Below are 5,076 nucleotides of genomic sequence, written 5' to 3'. Positions count from 1 at the left end.
TCGGACTAACGGTTTAATTACTACAAATTAAACAAGATTTAATTAATTAATAATCAATTATAAATAATTAATTATAATTAAATAACCCTTAGTTATAATTTTTAAATAATTAAGTAATAATTATTGTATTTTAAAATAATTAATCCCTAATTATTAGGATTAATTACAATTTATTACCATTATTTACAAATTATAATCATTAACTCGATTAGATCGATTATTTACAGATAAATAATCGATAAAACTAATTGATACGCTATTTATAGAATAAATAATTAATATTCGCACCATAATCTAACTCAACGATCAACTACTCGTATAAAAACGAGCTACTCGCAATCCTCGTATAATTATTGAACTATTATTAATATTATTATAACTTATATAATTAATTAATCATTTATAATTAATTATTCGTTACGAATAATCATTACGACATTCTTCGAATAAATAAATTATCGGTCGAATACTAATTCCAACTTATCAAATCAATACTCGTATAGATACGAGTTATTCGCAATATTCAACAAATTAACAAATTATTATTCATATTATTCAATCATTTTTAATCCTTATTTATTAATTAATTACATAATTATTAATTAATAAATAACAAATAAATAATTAGATAAATAATTAAATAAATAATTAAATAATTAAATTCAAATTTCTAAATTAATAAAATAATTTAGAAATTAATTATAATACTTTTCAGAATTTAAAACTGATTTTTAATTGATTTTTAGAATTATTAAAATCTGATTTTGATTTACTAAAATAAAAATAAATAATTAATAAATCAAAAACACAATAAAGGAATTGAATTTAGGTTCTGGGGGACCAAACTTGGGTCGATTTCCGGGTTGGAACCGGGTCGAACCCGGGTCGCGAAGAACAACCCCACCGGCGTTGCTCCGGTGGGTTTTTTCGGCGAGCAAAAACGGAAACAACGCCACGATTCTGGCAATACTGAGCGTTCCTTATACAGCCCCGTCTTCCTGCGTTCCCAAGCGACCTCCCCCTTCGTCCTCCTTCTGTCCTCGTCGTCCCCGACTGAAGAGAGCGGCGGCGTCGCCGCTTTCCGGCCAACACCAAATCCTACGAAATCGGTGTCGATCAAACAGAAATTCGATGATCTAATCGTTCCCAACAACAACAACATCAAACAATCAACAAATCAAGCAACCCGAATTCAAAATAAAACCCGAAAGTATGAATTTAAAATCGAATAATTAAGCACCAAAATCGAATACAAAATCAGAAACTACGATTCCTGGGCTTCAAAATGGTTACTTACATGATCGATTTGGATGCCGAAATCACCTTCAAATCTATGATTGAATTTCTTGAGTGTTCTTCACCAACAAACCCCAGTTCTTAATTTTCTGATTTTTAATTATAATTAACTAAATAATTAATTATAATTCAGGTATTTATATTTATGAAAATAATACTCCTAATAAAATTAAGGGTCTAATTACACTCCTAATAAAAATATTTGGCCCCAATTTTTATTATTTTTGGGTATTAATAATGAATTTTTAAATATCCAATAAATACAAAATAAATGTTAAAAATTCCCAAAAATTATGAATATTATAAAAATGATGTATGATAATTTCATTATCATATAAAAATAAAAATGTGATTTTTGTGGGGGGTTTTTGGTACCCGTAGGGGTCCGGAAAAGTCGTTTTTCGCGAAAAAGGTAAATTTGTAAAACGTCTAGGGGTTCAGAATAGCGATATGGTATTGGTCGTTTTTGGCAAAATAGGGCCAATGATTTTGTTTGAAATACGGGCTTTTAAAACACTGTTTGAGCTGTACGGGTTTTGATATAAAATATATAATTTACGTTAAAACACTCAATAAATATCCAAAACACATTCGGATCAAAACAGACAACACGTAGCACATAGCAATTAGGGTTTAACGACTCGACATAGTTAACCATATAATAATACACATAATTTATCTTTATTATAATATAATATAAGCGTAATTTCTCGGTCATTACAGTATTGTTTAGCTGCATATGGCTGATAAGGTTGTTGCACCGCATTCTGAGCGTTGCTCCAGCTGAAGTTAGGATGATTGTGGTTGTTGGGATGATAGGTGGCTGGAGCTGGTTGCTGCGATCTCTGAAATTTGCTCATGAACTGAGATGATTCACTAGAAATAGCACACTGCTCTGTATCATGTGCACCAGCACAAAGCTCACAAACATTAGTGATTTGATTAACTCCAAAATTAGCCAAAAATCCACCTTAATCATCAAATCCTGAAGCTGAGCAGCTATAGGAGTAACTGTCTCCACTTCCAGAATTCCTACTACTTTTCCTTGAGGCATTCTCTGAGTTGGGTTTTGGTATTCATTAGCAGCCATTAGTTCAATCAATTCATAAGCTTCATCGTCGCTTTTGGCCCATAAGGCTCCTCCTGATGCTGCATCAAGCATGGGTCTAGAAGTAGCACCCAACCCATTGTAAAAGTAGTTAATGATCATCCAGTCAGGCATCCCATGATGAGACCACTTTATAAGCATCTCTTTGTAGTGATTCCAAGCCTCACACAAAGATTCTCCCGTTTTCTGCGCAAATTGAGTAAGAGCATTTCTGATTGCAGCGGTCTTCTCTATAGGGAAGAATTTAGTGAGAAACTTTTGAGCAAGATCCTCCCAAGTAGTAATAGAGCATGGTGGTAGAAAATGTAACCAACACTTAGCTTTATCCCTCAGAGAGAATGGGAAAAGCCTCAGCTTAATAGCATCTTCAGTAACTCCATTGAACTTGAAAGTGTCGTAGATCTCGATGAAATCACTGATTTGCATGTTGGGATCTTCTATAGGAGCAAACTGAACTGAATTATGTATCATCTGAATCGTACTCGACTTGATTTCAAAGGTGTTAGCCGCGATGGATGGCCTGATAATACTAGACTGAATATCATTGATCTTCGGTTTAGAATAGTCCATCAATGCCTTAGGATTCGCTTCTTGATCTCCCATTATGACTAGAGCTTCTTCTTCAGCTTTTTCCTCAACAAAAACTTCTTCAACTACTTCCTCCGCTTTATCTAGTGTTCTCTTGCGAGACCGAGAACACGTATGCATACACACTCTCTAGAGTACCTGAAATATAATAAGTACCCAAGTAAGTAACAATGTCCGAGTCAATGAACTTTAATGACCGCTGATGACAAACACATAAACTAAAAATTAACACCGATTCCCCGGCAGCGACATCAAAAACTTGTTAGGACGAAAACACGCGCTAATATTCACGCAAGTATACGCGATCATAAAATTAATTCTAGTTTGTTCCCACAGAGACTGGTTTAGGTTAATTTCAATTAATGCACTTATGCAACAATGATATGGTTATTATTCAATGCTAAGACGAATAACAAATTGGTTTTGTTTATAACTAAGATTATTAACTAACATGCAATTAAATAAGAGGGTAAAAGGTTGATTTACTTATATAACACAGACATGGAATTCTAACTTCATTACTACTTCATTCAATAGCCTTTTTGTTCTTAACCTTAGCATGCAATGGTGATGACACTAATCAGATAACACAAAACTAGTAAACGCCAACTTTCGTTGTACGAATACCCTACTACTAGACATCCACAAAAGAGATAGAAGCTGAATAAACACCAATTATATTGAGACCCTATATGTCTATAGAATTTGACAAAATAACGGTTTAACGAACAAGTTATCTATTGTAATTACATAGGGAAAGTAAGATGGTTAAAATTACCTACGAATCATGCATAACAAATACATGAACCTATGCTAGCATGGCAAGTTCTAAACCTCTAAATTCACTGTCGCTTCATTAGAGATTAACACGCTATCTTATAAGTTCATGATGCTCATAAGACGAATAAGCACAACCAATACTAGGATATCATATAATCACCACACACTAAGGTATCAAAAGATATTAACTATTGAAATCCATAAGTAAATCTGCTAGAACCCCACGATAATGATTAGCCCATAACCGAAATCATCATCACCGTGGATTCCGATGAAAGCATGGTATAATAAACTAGGTCTTTATAAAATGAATAATAAACAAAGTACGTTAAACAAAAGTATTAGGTTCAACAAACAAGAAATGAACATCCAAGATTACAACTTAAAATAAAGAATCACAAGAATAAACTAGATATTCTTCGCCTTGGTTGAATTTATGCTGTAGGTATTCTTGTTGTCTTCTCCTTAAGCTCCGTTACGTGCTTCTTGTGGAAAATGACCTTAAGTTATCATTATATTGTAGCCCATGCAGATTAGAAGCCCAGAAAATAGTCTTATAATTGAAACAGGATTCTGAAATCCTGACACGGCACGGCCGGGCGCTTCACCAGCGTAGGTGTGATGTCCTTCTACAACTGCGGTGCGGCCGCACGCTACTACAGCACAGGCGCGCTGACCTTCTGGAAAAAATGATTCTGCTTGTTCTATTTTGCTAGTTCTTGATGGTTTTCCACGAGCAATCTTCTTGACACCTTCCTAACACCATTTTAGCATCAAAGCAATGCTAAATTACCTCGATCCCTGTTATATGCCTGAGATGCAAAACACTGCAAACACACATCAAAAACACAAATAAATTGAGTACAAAATATCAATCCAAGCCTTTATAGAGCATTTTAAGTGGACATAAACTCCACTTAACACATATTGTCGAAAATTGAGGTCAAGGCAGATTCTAAAAGGAAGAACAACATGAATGGGAAAGTGGGAATTAACAGACATAACAACTACACACCTGGAAAATATGCACCTAGAAAAATCTGTGTTAAGTGTGTTACTGTTAATCATCTGTCTGTTAATTGCAAATATGTTATGCCTGCACCCAAGTCTGCACCTCCCTCTTTTCCTAACATGCCCACATTACCAATTAATAGCATGCCATTATCCCTGTACAGAATCTGAATGCACAATTTGCTAATATGCCATTTGCACAAAATCCTTATTATGATGTGTTATTCCCAAACAATCTAACAAGTAAATTTTACAGAAGGGGGGTTGAATGTAATTCTTGGTTTCTTTACAAT

The 5,076-nt window shown here is 33.9% G+C and overlaps 1 non-coding gene across 1 annotated transcript; it reads left to right on the top strand.

Moving 5' to 3' along the window:
* The first annotated feature begins 2,516 nt into the window (after window positions 1-2,516).
* On the top strand, window positions 2,517-2,623 carry LOC141662751 (small nucleolar RNA R71). The gene has a single exon (XR_012550847.1). It is a non-coding gene; the product is annotated as a small nucleolar RNA R71 (small nucleolar RNA).
* The last annotated feature ends 2,453 nt before the right edge of the window (window positions 2,624-5,076 follow it).

The sequence above is a fragment of the Apium graveolens genome, chromosome 5 (assembly GCF_009905375.1).
Source record: "Apium graveolens cultivar Ventura chromosome 5, ASM990537v1, whole genome shotgun sequence".
NCBI classification, from domain to species: Eukaryota; Viridiplantae; Streptophyta; class Magnoliopsida; order Apiales; family Apiaceae; genus Apium; species Apium graveolens.
The sequence above is the reverse complement of the archived record's forward strand: the minus strand, read 5'-3'. Positions and strand labels throughout refer to the sequence as shown.